Source organism: Pinus tabuliformis, chromosome X (assembly GCF_031772625.1).
Source record: "Pinus tabuliformis cultivar Carrire ecotype Pingquan chromosome X, CPIR1, whole genome shotgun sequence".
Classification (NCBI taxonomy): Eukaryota; Viridiplantae; Streptophyta; class Pinopsida; order Pinales; family Pinaceae; genus Pinus; species Pinus tabuliformis.
Genome location: NC_142308.1, coordinates 336,079,513 through 336,100,888, shown reverse-complemented (window position 1 = coordinate 336,100,888; position 21,376 = coordinate 336,079,513). Strand labels below are relative to the sequence as shown.

The window sequence follows — 21,376 nt, the reverse complement described above, 5'->3', positions numbered from 1 at the left end:
GGCAGAAATGGCAGGTGCTGGAAGGGAGAAAGTAAAAAATCAAAGTGGTAATACAAATGAATGGATCCCTTAGAATGAGCTACTGGGAAGCCAACCAATATTTTGAGGATTACAATCCAAAGAAATGTCAAGTGGTGGAAGGGGGAAAGTAAAAAATCAAAATGGTAATACAAATGAATGGATCCCTTAGAATGAGCTACCAGGAAGCCAACCAATATTTCAAGGATTACAACCTTTATATTCTTAATCATAGATTAGGAGGCAAAGTTTGATAGGCCCCAGATTACCAGGTGTTGTGCTTTGACTTTAATACATATAGGTGATTTACAGAAGTTACTAAGTACAGGGAATAATTCCAAGGATGGATATATAGAAAAACTAATCCCAAGGAATACACTTTGTATCAATATTGCCATTCACATGTTTGAATTGGAATGTTTTCACCATGGATCAATTTGATTCTAGATATGCCAAGCTACCACCTAAATTTGTCAATCAGATGTTAACTACATGCTCATTTACCTAAAATAATTGTTGAAAGCAATGAATTTATATACTCATAATGTTGGTTTTAATTTAAAAACCTATGTCAATAATTGAAAAACCCTTGCCTAGCCTCCCCCTTTACAACTCCATTAAAATAGAAATTTAAAACACTCAATTTTTTTTATAATTATAAATTAGCAGCCTTTTATGAAGTTAGAAGAACAACCATGCCTTGTAATTTTCCAGAGCCAAATATGATAAGTAGAATAAAAGATGTTAATAAACTTTAGGAAACCTATTACAAGATAAAATAAAATTTATGAAAAGAGCCAGGGGCTTATGTACTATTATCTTAAAGGATTTGTCTAATGACTACATATATACCATGGATATACATCAGCGATGTAAAATTACATATTCCTTCTTTGTTCAATGTACATGTACCTCTTGAACATTGAAAATGAATTTTAAATATGTATTAAGAATCAACATTTAAAACATTGAGACCAAAGGAGAGATTCAGTGGATGGACATTGAATTGTTAGGATTAAAACTTGAGGACTTGATTACCTTAGAAAGCCACATATATTTCTAGCACCATATGTAGTTTTTTTCCTGAATTATAGCTTATTTTTTCAGTTGCAAGTTTGCATTTGTTGGTCTGGTCACAATAATGAAGCATTTGGTCAACTGGTCCCTAATGCTTTGAAGGTTGACATATGATTCTTACGAGGTGTAATTTCCCTATTAGAATCACTAAAATAAAATAAGTCCAATTATGTACAAAGCCTAATCTCTTCAATTGTATCTTTTGTATCTCTGTATAAAAACCCACATGGAGATGGGAAACAACTCTTCCCTTGATGTAGTTGATTTTCCAACACTTCTGCAGGACCACACATGTTCTTACATTCAATCATGTGGTGGTTATTTATAAACTTCAAGCAGCGAAAAGACTTAAGTGATGTTGTTTTTATGTGACAAGGCCAAATGAAGCGACTGGTAGTTGTAGTACATACCTGCTGGAAAGTACTAAGAGAAGCCAAAATAGACCCTCCAATCTAGACACTGTATTTTCTTTCTGGAGGTCCCACCACCTTAATCTTCATGCTGCTGGGAGCCAGTGAAGTAATTTCCTTACTCATTCGATCTGTAATCCCAGGAAACATTGTGGAACCACCACCGAGCACAATATTCCCATACAACTCTTTATGAATATCCACATCACACTTCATAATAAAATTGTAAGTAGTCTCATGGATTTCGGCTGCTTCCATTCCTACTAAAGATGGCACAACACTTAAGCACATCTAAACTATTCTGCACTGATGGTGATTACCTGGCCATTAGGAAGCTTAGAGCGCTTTTCCAATGAAGGGCTATATTTTGCAGTCTCCATCTCCTATTCAAAAACTAGAGATGCATAGGCTAATTTCTCCTTCATATCTTGAACAATCTCACGCTCTGTGGTGGTGGTGAAGGTGTACCCACATTCTGTAAGAATCTTCATCAATGCATCCGTCAGATCATGCCTAGCAAGGTCCAGTCTGAGTATGGCATGAGGCAAAGCGTATCCCTCATAAATTGGGACAGTGTGTGTGACACCATCACCAGAATCAAGAACAATAACTAGGATGATAAGTGTAAAATAATTAATGATAGCCTAAAATAATATCTTAACAAAATGCACGTGTTAGTGCAACTTATAACTCTTAGAAGTATCAATTCAACACAATTATCAATGGAAATGGACATAAAAGATCCAAAATTAATGGCTGAAACGGGATGGAATAATAAAAAAAGCGTACTAGTGGTTCATCCACTTGCATACAGAGAAAGTACTACCTAGCTTACAACATACATGGCAGGCACATTGAAAGTCTCAAACATTATCTATGTCATCTTCTGTCTATTAGCCTTGGGGTAAAGTGGTGCCTTCGTGAGAAGCACAGGGTGTTCCTTAGGGGCCACTCGGAGTTCATTGTAAAATGTGTGATGCCAGATCTTCTCCATGTCATTCCAGTTGGTCACAATACCATGGTCGACCAGATACTTGAGAGTCAAGATACCCCTCTTTGATTGAGCTTCATATCCAACATATGCATCATTTGCCCCATACCAACCATCAGACTAGTATGTCTTGGTCTGCCCAAAATGCTTGGGAAAACATCATGCAAAGCATCATCTCCAGCAATTCCAACCTTATATAGGCATCACAAGAATAATAATGGATAGGATTAGCATAACTCAAAAACAAAATCACAGTCCTCAATGAACATAAATCTTTTAAAACCTACCTCCTTAGTTTATGGCAATATCTGCATCAATTACAAGATGGTCTACAATAGACATATACTAGTGCAACTTCTTGCAATAAAATTGGCGAATATAATAGTAAAGATAAGGATCATAGACCAACAATATAAAAACTAGTCTTCATTCCCAACCTATCCCCTTAGTTTGAGGCAATATCCACATCGATTACAAGATGGTGTGCAGTAAACATACACTACTACAACTTCTTGCAATTGAATTGGGGAATCTAATAACAAAGATCATGGATCATAGACAAACACTATAAAAACTAGCCTTCATTCCCATAGACCAATGTGATCTGAATGAGACATAAATATTAGATAAACAAAAGTTTAAATACCAACCTTAACCATTCCAGATCCATTGTCACATACAAGGGGATGGATTTCTTTTGCATCACCCATGCTTAAAGGAGGATAAATAGAACACTATTCAAAACATATCCAATACCAAAGGACAAAAAAATAAAGGAGACCTTACCTCAATTGTAGAGGGTACAAGGCTCTGCCTTTCTTCTCCTATGGTCATGATGAAAACGCAAGGTTAATTTTTTTTTGTGAAATTGATAATCAAGAAGAAAAACAACCTAGGGTTAACTGAGAACTCTTACAAAGCATTTATATGGTAGTGAAACAATGCTTGCCCCATTTGGAAGTAGAGGAGATTAGTCTCAGAAGCGTTTTTCACCCTCATAAAATTTTGGGAGAGAAGTATCTGAGATGGCTGGAACAACACTTTTGCACATCTGAACCATTCTACACCAATTGTGATTACCTGGCCATCAGTAAGCTCATAACTCTTATCCAATGAAGAACTAGATTTTGCAGTTTCCATCTCCTATTCAAAATCTAGAGATACGTAGTCACACACATTCTGTAAGAATCTTCATCAATGCATCCATCAGATCAGACCCAACAAGGTCCATTCTGAGTATGGCATGAGGCAAAGCGTATCCGTCATAAATTGGGACAGTGTATGTGACGCCATCACCAGAATCAAGCACAATACACAAGTTCAATATTTTTCGTCTGATCCCATATGCTCCATAGGGCTAAGGTCTGCACAATGGCCAGCAAATTCAAGCAAGATCATGAATGATACAAGGCCATTAGATTCAAGCAAGATTCTAGACGATACAAGTCCTCGCCACTCCCATGTGACATCTTATAGTGGACATGGATCATAGAACAATGTTTCAGAAAACCTATTGAAGAGGAGAATCGTAGAACAATGTTTCAGAAAACCTATGGAAGAGGTAAGATAGATATAGTTTCAGTTATAATGAGAACTTAAATCATGGTGGCAAATATTTTAATCTTCTAACATCAAATCAAATGGATCATAGTAAGACATAGTAAGACATAGTAAGACACATAAGGTAAGAGGGGAGTTGATTTCAAAAGGGAACACCTTACGACGTAAATATACTATATTTTATTTTATGATATATTTAAGAGTGTAATTTTAATGTTCGATGATTTTTTTTAAATAATTTTGAATAAATTTGATTTGAAATTTTGAGAAACAAAATTATTTATGATTGAATATATACAAATTAAATGCTTAAAAATTTGGATTTATTTATACACATTATTAGAATAGCTATATAAATTAAATTGCTAGTAAATTTAGATAAACATCAATTCATAATAAATACCAAAATTCTTACTCCACTATACATGTGTCCAAATTTTTAAAAATTATAAAAGTTAAATAAATTATAACTTTATTTTAAACTATTATTGTTATTAATTACAATATATATAATATAATATGTATATATATATATATATATATATATATATATCTATATATATATATATATCTATATATATATATAATATAATATATATATATATATATATATATATATATATATATATATATAGATAGATATGAGTTAAACATATATACATTTTCAAAAACATGTAGCCATATCCTTAGTGATGGATATTCACCTCACTTTACCATGGAAATTTTTAACTCATAAATAAATCTTCTTATAATATCATGGTTTTCCAATACCATTTGCCCAATATGATGTGAGTTGATATGACCTTCTCTTTAATTAATTAATTTAAGATAAGTTTATTAAAAAAGCATAACTAACTTGGAGATAAATATTAACCCTTGATCTATGAATATTTCATCATATTCTATAGAGGTTAGATGTTTACCATCCAATCAAAATGTCTCATGTGAGTAATCCCAAAATGCTCGAACATAATTACTCTTCTGACAAAAGCCCCATATTTGAAATTATTGATAGTTGCGCCTCTCTCTAGCCTAGTATGGTATAGATGTTATCATGTAATGTCTTGTTTAACATTTTGGCTAAGTCAAATTACAGAAAAATAAAAATAAATAAAAAGATTAATGTAATGTAATATAAACATTTTAGCTCCATCAAAATAAAATAAAAGTATAAAAATAAAGATAACCATATAAAAATAAAATAAAATAAAAATAGAAATGACCCATGGTATTAATGTGGAATATAGGTTATTTAAAGGGGGAAATTAAACCATCCTTGATCCATTTTAACTCCAAAGCTACCAAGCCTCTAGAGGGATCAAATCTCTTGAGATGCAAACCTCTTTTAGAGTGAAAAGAGATTTGATCCATCTCAACATTTGGTAAATCTAGAGTTAACATGGATCATTTTAACAAATTTTCTTTTTAAAACCTATCATCTTTATTCAAAAAAACCCAATTATTAACAAAGCAACAAAATACAAAAAAATAGGGATTTCACCAAGATGCTCAATTATTTACCAACTGTATTTATATTCCACATTGAGAACTTCTTTATTCAAACATGGCCCGAGTTATTAATAAAGTTCACACTTTGACAATGAAAACCTAGGAAACTGAGTTGCACACCAATTTATTTGTTAGCGTTGCTTTCTATGACACGTGTAAAGCATAGCAATTATCACACACATTGAGACATGATATTTTCTCCTATGACTATGTGGCAATGTCTATTCTTGAGACGAGGAAAAAATTAGCATCGGAGGGCCAAAATGATTAAATTTATGCAAATTAATTGTTTAAATATATTAAATTTATTTATACACATTATTAGCATAGCTATATAAATTAAATTTCTAGTAAGTTTAAATAAACATCAATTCATAATAAACACCAAAATACTTACTCCACTATACATGTGCCCAAATTCATAACAATTAACTAAATTATAACTTTATTTTAAACTATTATTGTTATTATATATATATATATATATATATATATATATATATATATAGATATATATATATATATATATATAGATGAGTTAAACATACATACATTTTCAAAATTATGTAACCATATCCTTAGTGATGGAGATTCACCCAACTTTACGATGGAGATTCTTAACTTATAAATAACTCTTCTTACAATACCATGGTTTTTCAATACCGCATGCCCAATATGATATGAGTTGATATGACCTATTTTTAAATTAATTAATTTGATACAAAACTTGGAAAATAGATTTCTTACTTGTCTTTGTTGTGATTCATTCTATATATAGGAGTATGTTCTGAGTATTTTAGAGCTTTTTTAGGTCTAGTTGGTTGAGAGATCCTCTCCAACTAGTTATCTTCCTAGATTGGTGTGTGGTTGAGATATTCACTCAACCAATAGATTATATGTCTAAGATAGATTAGCTATCTCGAGATATAGCTCCTTGTATTTGCAAGCCCCAAGGGTTAGCTTAGTTGGTCAAAATTAGTGCCTCGTCGTTCGGGAGGTCACAGGGTCCATTCTCCCTGAATCCCTTAGGTTTAGGCCTAGCTAGTGGGCGTGGGCTAGATTCCCTTTGGGGTCGATCAGCCCATATTTTTACATGGACGTAGTCGCCACCCATTGATCGGGGTGTCAGTGAACCATAGCCAAAAAAAAAATCTCCTTGTATTTATATTGTATTGATGTGAATTTATTTTTGGTGTGCATTATGAAAATTTAACTTGGTATCAAAGCCCGTTTGGGGCTGGGGCCTTGGCCCCTCCTAGGCCAAGAGAAACAAGAGAGTATATATTTATTTTGTAATAGTGTGTTGATTTTTTTTAAGCTTTTCCATCAGACTTGTTTGTTGCATACTTGAAATCAGCGTGGAAAACAACAATCAGTTGATCGCTTGAGCTGAGCATTGGCAAGGAAAGGAGGGTCGAACTTGAAAATTTCATTGGGCGTTGTGTATACCTGCGCGGATGGTGCAATTAATACATGATATTTTCTCCTATGACTACTTGGAAAATTCTATTCATGAAACGAGAAAAGAAGTGACATTGGAGGGGCAAAATGACTTAAAATTGGATTACAACCCATGGTTAAATTTGATAGTTATTTAAATGTATTTCAGTTTTAAACGTCATATACTAGTGTAGATTTTTACTTGTAGATTCAACAAATCATGTGTTATGATAAAACATAAGACAAGAATTTACTCCACTCTTCACTGGCAACCAAAATTGATCAATGAAAATAATAAGTAGAAAAGGAAGAATATCAATCACACATAACACAATATTTCTCTAAGGAAAGCAAGTGCTAAGAACCCCAACTATCTATATTGCATTAACCAAAAGATCTTAGAAGAAAATACAACTCATTTTCAACCTGAACAATTGATGCACTAGTATAATGTATCTCTCTACCTCACAAGCTAGCTCAAGCCAACACAGCCAATTTTTCTTCCTGCCAAGCCCTTACTTCCTTGCATAATTCATGAGAGAATTAGCCTCTATTTAATGTGTAAATTCTCACTCCATAATTTCACAATCCATCTATAGGCTCTCAAATAATTGCATGCATCATCCGTATAACTCAAAAAATTATACAATTGATATTACACTGTCCCTAAACTCTAATATCAACTGGGACTTCCTCTGAATTGACATGAATGAGTTATTTGTGAGTGAACCTTCAGTTAACTAGTGTGGTACTGGTGATGCACTGATGCACTACCCCACTACTAGACCTATGGTAGTTCCTCCAACAGTTAGAACTAGTTTAACTGACTATAACTTAGTTAGACTAAGTTATCTAATTACAACTCCAAAGAACCCAACATGCCCCCCTAAAATTTAGGGATCACTCTACATGACTCTAGATACACTTCCAACTCAAATTTCCTAAGTCAATTAAGTCAATTTAACTTAATTTACTATTACAAGTTGCTATGATAATATAATTTCAATTTAATTCCTAATTTAACACAAGGACAAATTAAATTGGAATTTCTAGATGTTATTTTTAACATTTCTTGTTGCTATTTCCAACAACTAGTTTGACAACTAAGTTATGATAGGTTTTCCCACTGTTTCAAAAAATATATACTTACTCTACCTTAAGTTCCAAATAAATAGTAGTTCTAACTCTTAGAATTGGAAATTTAATTTGTAGTATAATCCAATAAATCTTCAGCGTAATGTAGAATTTTAACATATAATTTTGATGTTTCCATAATATAACAAGGAGTTTTTATTTCTCTAGTTTTTTCCATAACTAATAATAGGGAAATTGCACTGAGAGACACTCTCCAACCTAGGGATGGAATTTGATGGGAAAATTTCCTGTGATGGGGTGATTTTCTCATCAAATACAATTTAAAATTTTTAAAAATCATCAAAATCCTTCTTTGAAACTGTGAAGATAGGTCAAGGATGTGTGAAAACCATCAAATTTGATAGGTGGGTCTAATTTGAAATTCCAACCCTGGTCCAACCTGGTAGGAAGAGATGTAATATCTTGTCGTGTCCTGTTATGTAACCATTTTGATTGGTCTAATTACATAAAAATAAAAATAACAATAACAATAATATAAGTAAAATAAAATTGATCTAAAAAAGTCAATTTACCATTCCTAGTTTTTTGGCTTCAAGTTTTGACAACCCATGGGTTTTCCAATGGTGTATATCTATATATATATATATATATATATATAATATATATATATATATATATATATTATATATATATATATATATATATATATATATATATATATATAATATATATATATATATATATATATTATATATATATATATAATATATACATATCTTACTAGTCTAGATCAACCTTAACTCCGGTTGCATTGAGAGATATCAATTTTCTTTTCACTCTAAAAGAGGTATGCACCTTAAGGGATTTGATCCCTCTTAGCACTTGGTAGATCCATAGTTAAGATTCTAGGTTGGTTCCATAACTAATTATGCATTCAAAAATTAAGGAAAACTATACATCCCATATGACTATTCAATTGAAGTCTAATCCATTTCTATATATCAATCTACTCAAGCACAACACACTGGCTTAAAGGACAACTCATTATTATCAATATATATACCTAATTATCACATATATATATAATATATATATATATATATATATATATATAATATATATATTTTTTTTCTATGTGATAATTAGGTATGTATATTGATAATAGTGAGTTTTCCTTTTTTACTCAAATGCGTATTAGCTATTTGCTTACTCTTTTTCACAATTTTAATTTTACCAATGTGATCTTTAACATATCAAAGATTGAATTGATATAATATAATTTAAAAGTACAAAACCAATTCTCATCACTTTAATTAATTATATCTATCTTAAATTTTTTAAATTGGAGATCCATTTATAAAATTCCTAAATGAGGAAAGTGTATTTTTCAGGATTCTTCAATTATAAACCAAAAAATACAATGTAAGAAGTCTATATCATGTTGGAATTTTACGAATAACCAAAGAGGTGTTATGGAGGAATGATAAAAAAATAAATCTCATGAATTAATTCTTTGGTCGTTGTGGCTAATGGATCTCCACTAACTGATAGTGATTGATTGCAATGTCATAGTAAGGTATGATGACTCTAGTCTTCAAAATAATGGATTTGTTATATAATCTGTAATTTTTCTAATAAAGTTTAGGTGGCCTACAACTGAAGTTTCCATCATGAAATCTACAATTTTTTGTTATATTCCAACTTCACTAAAGATGTACTAATGTCTTTTTCAAGGGTTGTGATAGGACTTGCTCTGTGACACTTCCAAACAACAATGACAAAAATTGTTGGAATATTTACCAATATTGAGAGGCTAGTGAAACAATATTGGGAACTTTTTCAACAATTTTAATCATATCATGTTTTAAACAATAAAAAGTTGACAACACCATTCAACAATGCATAACATCGTAGAAAATACACAAGATATTTTTAGGTGAAAACCCATCCAATAGAAAAACCACTAAATGATTTTTAATATATGTCCTAAATATTAAATCAACATGAAGCTCCAACTTCCAAGATTCTCTAGTAACAACTAGAAGGAGGTTCCAACCTCCTAGTTTTATCAGTTCCAACTGAAAGGATGCCCCAACACCCCGGTTTAACTAGCTCCAACTAGAAGGATGCTCCAACACCCTAATTTTATCATTGTTGATTGAAAGGATGCTCCAACACCCTACTAATATCCAAGCACCACCCTACCATCACAAAGTGTTCATAGGCTCCAACCTAAAGGAGAGTTCAATCTCTTCCTTTCACTACCCTACCAACTTGAAGATAGAAGATAAAATAATTATTAGAAAAATTTGAGGTAAACAATGGGACTCTTAACAAAAATGTGCAAAAAAAAATAAACATTATAACAACCAATAGAGTTTAATATGACGATTCACCATTTTTGGATTAAAAAAGTGAGAAAAAAAACTACTTTTTCAACTCGTATTTTCAACTGATCTCCCTACTGTTTTTGCTCGAATTTTGAGTAGGAGAACTCATTAGATGAAACAATTAATTCCTTATCCAAGGAATATCCATTTTTTCAATATTTGATGGACTTGCTACACAAAAAATGAGAAATACATGAAAAACGTGATTGTAATAACATTTTTCAAGTATTTCTCATTTTTTTTGTAGCAAGGTCCATCGAAGGTAAGAAACATATGCAATCCTTATGTTATCACTCAGGTTGTTCCCTTTGACTCCTAAGGGAATACGACCGAGGTAACCACAAACCAATCTTTGGACTGTAGGTCCTAGCCTACTTGCAGTCAGAGAGGGCTCTCTCTTTATGATTTAGCTTTGTTTTAGGGGTGATTTAGGCTAGATATGATGCACATGGGTTTTGTTTGAGTTGGGTGGGATGGTTGATCTATTCAAGCAGAGTTGGCAAGCCAAGTGTAAGAAGTTCAAACCATTGGGCATGGAGTCCATGAATGTGAACTGAAGGGTGTGTTTTCTTTGGTAGAAGAGGGGAATATGGAACAGGATAGCTACACATGGCACAATGATTAATGCTGGAACAAGGATGAAATGGAGGTCAGGGGATGAGAGGCAGTTAAGGATCTCTCATCCAGCCAAAGAGGGAAATTGGATGAAGGCTAAATAGGAGCAATGAAGAGTTTCCTAGACAACAATCATATGTGAAGGAAATAGCTTAATAGCTTAAACATGATCAATTAAGTATGCATATTCATCACTAATTCGGAGGAAAACATAGAAAAGTTACAAGAATTGAGGACAGAGGGCATGAAAACCAGTTCTGAACTATTCCTTCTTCCTGCAACTTAGATTATGATATATAGATGATACAGATACATATAAATTGATAAACAGAGGGAGGAAAGACTTATTGGACCATGAGCAAGCACGAGAATTCCATATCAAGCTCTTCAGCCATTAAGAGCACAACCAGCCATTTCAGATGCAAACATTCCAGCAATCTTTGATTACAGAGGTTCTTAAACTTACAGGGCAAATCCGGAAAGAGGAAATCAACCAACCAACCCTTTTCACTATATAGAGGGAGGTCTTTATAGAGAAAATATCTAAACAATATATACAACAGCAGATCTGAAGAAATAAATGCTTCTAACCTAACATTTATTAGAATGAATGCCTAGAAATATCTTCATGAGCTGCGCAGGAAGCAACAGCCATAAGAATGAATAAATATTGGTCCTTGCTGCAATGCGCTGGCATTTCTGCCATAACTGCACCTTGGGAATTGCAGCGCTGCTCTCAAATGTGGATTTATACACTGCTTCTGCAAAATTGGGCCTGGAAACACTTGAACTGCCTCTTTAAGGTGGTTCTGTTGCTACTAAGTGGCTTTAACACATTTAATAATGAGTTGGTGAGCCTTTATGGCTCTGAGCTGCTCTTTTTTTTTTTGACTTTGTTTGGGGCTTTTGATGCAAAATATTCACTGATACTCTCTGTCGCTTCACTGATACTCTTTAAAACTGAATCTGGGCCACTTTCTCCCACTGATACACTTTGCCGCTTCAAAATCGCCCCTTTATGGCCACTTATGGTGAGATTTGACTGCTGGTGCACTGTCTGCGGGCTTCTGGAGGCTTTGGGGAAGTATCGGCACCTGGCCGATCCAAAATAGCTTTAAAACTGATCAAAACTGCAAAATTGGCGGAATAATGGAGGCCGAGAGCTTGCTGAGGTAGAAAATGTTGTATTTGGAGCCAATCGGGCTTGGGGCGATGAAGGAATGGCCGCGAAATGCTTAATCTTCCTTTGCTGAGAGCGCCGAGCTAATACCTTGAAAACTGCCCTTTCCTTTATAAAAGGCAAAATGCCTTTTAAACGTGAAATTGGATGAAATTTGGGTGCTGAGCGATCACTGTTGATAAGATTAGATCCGGGCTGTTGGATCCGGCGCGGGCCGATCCAACGACCACGAATGAATCGGCGTATCGCATATCAGCGGGGCACGGGGTGTGGCAATAAACATATATATGCGATCAGCGATGGGCCGATTGCCGATATCGCATCGGCGATCAGCCATCGGGGGGCTATGGCGATATATGATATGCGATGGATGAGCGAAAGCGGGGGGGCGCGACTTGATCGGAGCCGTTGATCTGAGGGCCCGATCCAACGGCTCCCGATAAGTCGGAGCATCGGCGATCGGCGGGGACCGGGGGTGCGGGCATATGTCATTGCAATGGAGCGATCGCCGATATCGCTATCAGCGATCGGGGGAGGAAGGCTAATGCGATACAATATGCGATAGCGACATAACATATAAATTTCAGCAATACACATGTTTGCACAATAAACAAGGCTTATAACAAAAATTGCAGGGAAATGGTATATAATGGGGAATGTGATATGAGAAATAATGCGATGGCGATATCGCTGTCGGGTGCGACGGTGATATTGCATCAGCGGAGGAGGGGGGCATATATACAGTGCATAAAACATTTGCGATAGCCGATTTGTCGACTTGCGATCGGCGAAATGGCTATCGGCGAATAACCCATCGGAAAAATATATATGTGGTGTTTAACATGTGACTGCCCCCTCCCGACTGCGATATCGCATCGGAGGGGGTTCAAACGGAACCCTTTTGCAATCGGAGCAAGGTTTTTGTATAAAGGTAAGCTTTTGTGAAATCGGAGGAAGGTTATTAAGGCCTTTTTATGATTTTGAAGGGATTCCAAGGCATCGGAAGGGGTCCGATAGCCTAAGAAGAGGGGCTTTAATGCTTGGAAGGAGTCCAAAAGCATTTGGAAGGGGATTTATGTGCTTGAGAAGGGTTTTGAGCCTTTGAGAAAGGTTAAAACATGGTTAATGATGGATTTTTATACACTTGGAAGGGTTTATGCATAGGAATGAGTCCTAATGCATTGGAAGATGATTTGAAGGGGCAAATGAGGGTTCTTGCTAAGTTTCAGGCAAACTTAGCAACTCCCAAGCATAATAATGGTTATTTTTCAACCTAAGGGAGGGGATATGTACATAGGGGAGCTATTTAGTGCTTTTTAGTAAGGGGAGGGGAAATAGATAGGGATTTACATAATAATGTTAGAAGTTAATATGAAAATGACAAGAAAGCGCTAAATTTAGAGACCTTAGGCTTAAAAGGGGAGATAGAACTTCGTAGCGGACATATGAACACTCCTTAAGTAAAGCAGATCTTTACTAAGGGAAATGATATGAAGAATGATGAATCTAAGAGGTATCAAGCAGATCTTGACCTCCTTAGGGAAGTTAGTGAATGATTTGGGGAAGGAGAAGAAGGGGAAGTTAAACATGCCTCGCTTGAGCTGCTCCGAATGAAAAACTGCCTCATACTTGTTATCTAAATAGATATAACACTTGAAAATATGAAATGGATCACAAATGATCATTCATCCACCACAAAACTACCTACCCGGCCTACTTACCTAGCATTTTATCTTCTTTTTGGTTTGGGTGCACTTGAACTTGCAAACCCAGCTTTTCAATTTTTATTTTTATTTTTTCTGTTCTCCTATCTAAAACGACCCTTATTTCTTCCGGGGCTCAGATTAAGCTAATGAGCGCCCTTGCTTCTCTATCTATCTACAAATATTCCAAGATTAAACATTTTGGACAGATGTTTATTCTCTATATTCTAAAACGTGAAATTTAAACCTAGGGAAGCCAAGATTAAACTGTTTGGCCTTCCCTTTAACTGAAAAATTCTTCAAAAATGGCATGACTCATCAAATATGGAACTTTTGCAGCATGGAAAAGATGAACATATTTGGCACTTCCACTGTTAATCATGAAAAATGACAACTTATTGCAATAGGAGGCTAACACCTTAGATGAGGAATAAAATTCTACATCCAAAAAGTGCTCTTGCTTGAAATTTGAGTAAAACTATAGGGACATAAGTTGAAAATATGAGTTGAATTTTATTTTTTTCTTTTTTTCCCTCTAAAATTTGATGATGTAATCTAATATTATTTTAATATTTCCACTATTATTTTATGATATTCCTTAGGGGGGGCATATTTTAGACCTCAAAAATTCTCTAATGAAGATAGATTACACTAGTCTCACTAATCGACTTTCACACTCACTGCTGCAACCATTGTTGTCAATACCCTTGGTGTCTTTGTTGCCAATACTATTGTTGGACTCTATTTGCTTTATCATTATATTATTGTAAATGTTACCACTATCACTGTTAACTCTTACCAACATTCATAATCCAATGTGCCACAAATATGTCTTGTGCCCAACCTTAAGTAACATTTTCCTTAAGAAACACAATATCATAAGATTCCAATTCAATTACCTTTTTGCAATCTAATCCCCAACTCAACAATTCAATAACATTCTGCAAAACAAACTCTATCCAAACCCTAGAAAATTTTTGATCAACCACAATTCAAAATACTCTTACAACTCAATAATGCATTAAACCCTAGCTCAACAATTCTTGCTCAACCGCATATCAACATAAAAAATCAACCATTACTCACACAACTCTGTCACATATAAATACTTACATCAACACTGACTTAACTATACACAATTATACTTGTTTTCCAAACTTTGTCACCAGCAATATCGTTAGGCCATTACAATGCTCATGAAAATAATAGCTAAAAAATTACTCTCTGATATTAAACTCAGTTACACTTATACAATGGTATACAACTTTGGGAATAACTAATGGCAACGAAGAAGACTCTTTGTAATGTGAACGCTAGATGTCATATGGAACAACTATCAACTGTTAGAAATTAAATAACAATACCATGAAACATAAATATTAGAAACATAGAAAAGCATAAAACAAGAGAGACACAGATATATATGGTTCACCCAATACAGGCTATGTCCATAGAGAAATAACCAATCCTTCCCTTTTCTATCATTCAAAAAACTGAAGGGATACAACCTACAACAAATTTGCTGCAACCTCCTCTCCACTCTCTCACAGTCACATCTTCTTTTCTCACATAATAATACATAACCGCAATAAAATTCCATCATATAAACTAAGAGATACATCTAGGGAAATAAAACCTAAATTAACATAAATTCTACTATTAGTTCTTCCTCCTAATGAACGATCCATATTGGCTACAAAATTACAATATTTTAACAAGCTAATTTTCTCAAAAAAATTATTTTCAGGGGAAATTCACTTGAACACCTACTAGGGTGGACCAAAAGCATGTTTCCTTACCCCCACCACCCCCTAGACGCCCCAACAACACTAGTGGGGTGGGTGGGAATGCCCCCATCAAAGACTAAGATCCAAACACACCTGAAATAAGACCTCTGAATCAAGAAGATAATCATGCTCCGCACCCAACAATATCCCCACTTGGAGACTAATTATAGCAACTCTACCGCTTCTTTAGTTACTAGACAATAGTTCCACTTGGACTTGGTTGTTTCTCATATTTACCATCATACTTGAAGGCTAATTGAAACTGAGCACAAAATCTTTTTCTCCCTGGTCACTACCTTTTTTAGCATATCTATAGGATTTTGGCTAGTGTGTATCTTTTCTAGCTTTAACTGTCCATCTTCCAAAATTGACTGTATGAAATGGTACCTGAGTGTATATGCTTAGTATTAGAATGAAAATTTGTGTTCTTTTCAAGATGAATGGAACTCTAGCTGTCACTATATAACCTTCCAATCTCCTGCTTCTTTCCTAATTTGTCCATAAACCTTTGTAACCAAATCATTTTTTTACTAGCTTCTATGGTAGCAACATAATGCACCTCCATTGTTGAAAGTGCAACAATTATTTGCATTTTAGAAAACCAACTTATTGTTGTTCCACCTATATTGAACACATACCTGTGGTGCTCCTCCTATTATCTCTATCACGTTTCGTATCTGAATCGACATATCCCTATAGAACAATGTTTGAATCTCAAAAACATAATTCTTAATTAGTAGTACGCTCAAATTCATGAGAATCCACTCTATTGTCATCCAATGTGCTTTTCCTGGATTGTTCATATACCTTCTCACAACTTCCATTGCATGTGTAATATCAAGACTTGTGCACACCATTGCATACATTAAACTTCCAATTGTTGATATTGATGGAACTTTATACATATTATCTATCTCTTCTTGAGTCTTGGGACACATCTCTTTACTTAGTTTTAAATGAATATCCAAAGGTGTACTAACTAGTTTTGCATTTTTCATTTTGCATATTAAATATTTCCAACACCTTTTCTATGTACTCACATTAAGACAATGTTAATTTGCAATTTTTCTCATCTCTAGTTATTCTCATACCAAGGATTTTCTTTGCAGCACCCAAATCCTTCATTACAAATGAATTTACCAATTTTCTTTTAAGCACATTTATTTCTTACATGTTAGACCCTACAACAAGCATGTCATCTTCATATAATAGCAATATAATGTAGCTACCATAATTTTGTTTCTTAAGATAAACATAATGGACAGAGTGACATCTAGTATAACCTTGTTTAGACATTTTTAAACTTGTCAAATTTTAGATTCCATATCCTTGGATCTTGTTTCAAGCCATACAAGCTCTTCTTCAAGTTGCAAACTAATTTCTCCTTTCCTTTGACCTCATACCCTTATGGTTGTGGCATACAAATCTCTTCCTCCAAATCCCCATAGAGAAAGGTTCTCTTTACATCTAATGGTTCAAGATGCAAATATTCTATTGCCACTAGACTTAAAATAGTTATAATTGAATTCATTTTAACAACAAGAGAAAATATTTCACCAAATTCTATAGCTTTGTTTTGTGCAAACCCCTTCACAACAATTCTAGCCTTTACCTATATTATCTTCGATCTTCTTCCTTCAACCTGTAAACCCATTTATTCTCCGCTGTTGTTTTACCTATAGGAAACCTGACTAAGTCCCAAGTCTGGTTATGTACCAAGGCATCCATCCCCTCTTTCAAGGCTTGCTCCTACTTCTTCCTGGTTTCTACCTACATTACTTCTTCATATCCTTCTAGTGCACTAGAATCAATCAACAATACATAATATAATGAAGGAGGGTATCGTTTAGGGGGTCTACTTAACTTGGTAGATGTTCTAACATTAGTTGCAGGATATTTAGGTGTTTGTTGTTGTTTTTGTTCTTTCTACTAATCATTATGATTTTCTAGCACTTTTAACGTTTGTTTTTCTGTGATCTCATCAAGCATTGTGTATTTTTTGTTTTCCATTTCCTTTTTCTTTCTCTGCAACTGATATTTGTACAAGACCCTTTCATTGAATACCACATGTCTACTCCTAATCATTTTATGGCTTTCATAATCATATAAGTCATAACCAAAATCATTAACACCATATCCAATAAAGGTACACTTATTTGGTTTTCCCTCAAGATTTTTTTTTTTTTTTTTTTTCTCTATTGATGTGGACAAATGCTTCACAACCGAAAGTATTTATAAATGAGTAGTTTACCTTCTTACTTGTCCATGCCTCCTTTGTAATATGACCATCCAAGGAACTTGAAGGCCCTCTATTAATTAGATAAACAAAAATCTCTACAACATCTGCCCAAAATTGTAAGGGTGATCTTGCATGAAATCTCATACACCTTGCACACTCCATGATAGTCCTGCTCATCCTTTATGAAACACCATTTTCTTGTGGTGTTCTTGGAATTTTATTCTCTCTACGAATTCCATGGTATGAAAAATAAGTATTAAACTCCTTGTTGTAGTATTCACCTCCATTATCTGATCTGAGACACTTCAACTTCTTTCTTGTCTCATTTTCAACCAAATATTTCCATTTTCTCAAAAGTTTCCAAGACATTATATTTATTTTAAATACAATAAACCCAAGTTTTCCTAGTTGCATCATCAATAAAAGTAACATAATAATGAGAGCCATCGAGAGATGATATATGAGTTGGTCCTCATAAATGTGTATGCAAAAGCTCTAATTTTTCACTCTTCTTTACTTTCCCAACTTTGAGAAATCTAACTCTCTTTTGATTTCCATAAACAAAATTCTCACAAAAATAAAAATCAACATGCTTCAAACCTGGCAACAAATTTCTTGAGTGAAGAATCGACATACCCTTCTCATTCATGCGCCCAAACTTATGATTCCACAATGTATTTGTTTCTGGGAAAACTAGTGTCTTTTCGCACGACTAGCCCTCTAGGTTTGGCAGCTACCCTAGAAACAACAGTTTAAAGCAATTCACGATTTCTTCTATGTATAATAGATAAGATAATGACAAATGATACAACCTCGAACTTCTGCTTAATCCCTTGCTTGATCTCTTTCCCCCTTGACAAAGCTTGCAACTCCTCTCCGTACTTATCTTGCTTGGAGAGTACCAGTAGAAACACCGTAACAAAGAACCATCAAAGCATCTTGATCCATTATACCATAAACATTACAAAATGAGATATATAACAAACATACAATAGCATTCACAAATGATAACATTCACAATTGCACAATTATATGGAAGAAAACTTGAAGAACTTTATTAAATAGAAGGGATAATTACAACCCAGTTGTCTAATCCAGCATCATCCTGCCAACATCAATCCCTCTTCACCTCATGAAATAGCAAGATCACACCAACAATACAATGCTCTTTCCTCAAATGAAAACTATCAACACTTCCTTGCAATTCACAAAATTCCAACGTTTGATCTCTTAGATGAAGGATCCATTGATAGATGTGTGCAAGGGTGTGAGTCATATCTGGGGTTTTGATTAGTGTCATTCCACTTGGAGATTTCTTGGATCTCTTACTCATCCCTGGGTGAATTCAGAGAGGCAAGTGTCATAGGAGAGGTTTCTAGAAGATTCCATGAGCATCCACTTAGAAAAATGTCTCAGACATTTCTCCATCTTCGCCCATCGCACCCTACAGAAGGCCCAATTAGTATTCATCACACCTGAGCAGTGTATCACTCAATATGCATTGTACTTGGCTAGTGTAGCAGTTAATATGGTTTAGTTTAGGTCATTTCTGGATGGTTTTTCAGGTGGAACTTTTGGGGAATGATATAATCAGACGACCATGTTCTTTGAGGGTGTGAAACAACGCTTTTAGGGGTTGATGAGCCCTAGTTTATCAACATATAAGTTTGGGGTTGAAGTGCCAAATATGTCTATAATAGTTTCCCCCTAAAGCATGAAGTCATAAATCTTGATTTCAGGTGAAATTCTTTATCATGAGTATCCGAGGTTTCGAATTGGAAGGTGTCCTGTATAGGATACAATACAATACATCATCATAATATAATTTTCATGATCTAGCTGAGGCAGGCATTCCCACGCTTAGCTTTATAAATTCATTTCATGTACATAGATCAGATAGTCGCCTGCAGATGCAGACTGGTGATTCTTCATATGTAGAGTCATCATCCTTGGCTCGAATGACCATCTGTGCAGCTTCTTTGTACATTTGATGTCTTTATATCCCTGAATATATCGCAACCCGGATGGATGAAACTAGATCTAGGATCTTCAAACGCATTCAATCTTTGCCCGATGTACAAGTCAATCCATGTGAAGAGATGTTCTGAAGTTGAACATGGAAAGACATTTCCTGACTACCAGCCAATAATGTGAGTTGTTAACAGATGCGAGAGGAATCATCGATAATGATAATGACCCTCAAGGTACTACAACACAATTCACGTGGTGTGAATATATGATCTGGTGTCAAACACCACGCAAAATCTTTCGGTCGAAGGCCATTGATGTCAACCTATCAATGGAAGCGAGAAACTTGCCATTGAGGCATGCAAGCTTCAAAGTACTGAAAGGGGTGTTTCTAAGTCAACTTCCCGGATAATGAGCTGATGTTGACAAGAAGTGACTCATCGTAGGAGGGCCTTGATGTATCCCGCATCTACGACACGAAATGAAGCAAATGATTTTCTGGAGGTGAAAATGATCTGACGACACAAGGTTTAGGAATGGCGGTCATGGAAAATTAAGGTTGAAGGTATTGTAGTGGATGAGGCATTAACAGGGTTTTGGTTTCTCAACTGAATGACTTCTCTTGAACATATCGACGACACTGAGATGGATTGGTAGCGTTAGCCTGAAAAGATGGATGGTGTGGAAGACCAATGGTGAGATGATCGGTGAACGGAATAACCCAACCCAACTCAATAATGGTGATGGAGTGAAAGTGTCATGTTCAAGAGCGACCTGCTACCATAAATTTCTTCAAGTTTTTTCCCTTTTTCCCCAATCATTGCTGACCAGTACCTCTTTATTTTTGTCAAGCTTGAGGGGGATAACATATGCTTGTTCTATAATTTTCCCTTCGGGCAAACCTGTCACTATGTTTTAATGAGTCTACCGACAGTGAATCTCGATTTGTCTAGAATTGACAAGTTTGTCGCTATTGTTTTAACGAGTTTGAAGACAAGGATAACTAGTGTCTTTTTGAATGACTAGCCCTCTAGGTATGGCAGATACCCTAGAAACAATAGTTTAAAGCAATTCATGATTTCTTTTATGTATAATAGATAAGAGAAAGACAAAGGAACCAACCTGGAACTTTCGCTTACCCTTGCTTGATCTCTCCCCCCCTTGACAGAGCTTGCAACTCCTCTCCATATTTATCCCGCTTGGACAGTACCTGTAGAAACACAATAACAAAGAACCATCAAAGCATCTTGATCTATTATACCATAAACAATACAGAATCAGATATATAATGAACATACAATAGCATTCACAAATGATAACATTCACAATTGCACAATTATATGGAAGAAAACTTGAAGAACTTTATTAAATAGAAGGGAGAATTACAACCCAGT

At 34.7% G+C, this 21,376-nt stretch overlaps 1 pseudogene; it reads right to left on the bottom strand.

Annotated features, from left to right (window-relative positions):
- Window positions 1-495: 495 nt before the first annotated feature.
- LOC149139831 (actin-93-like) overlaps window positions 496-21,376 on the bottom strand; it is a 48,477-nt pseudogene continuing 27,596 nt past the window's right edge.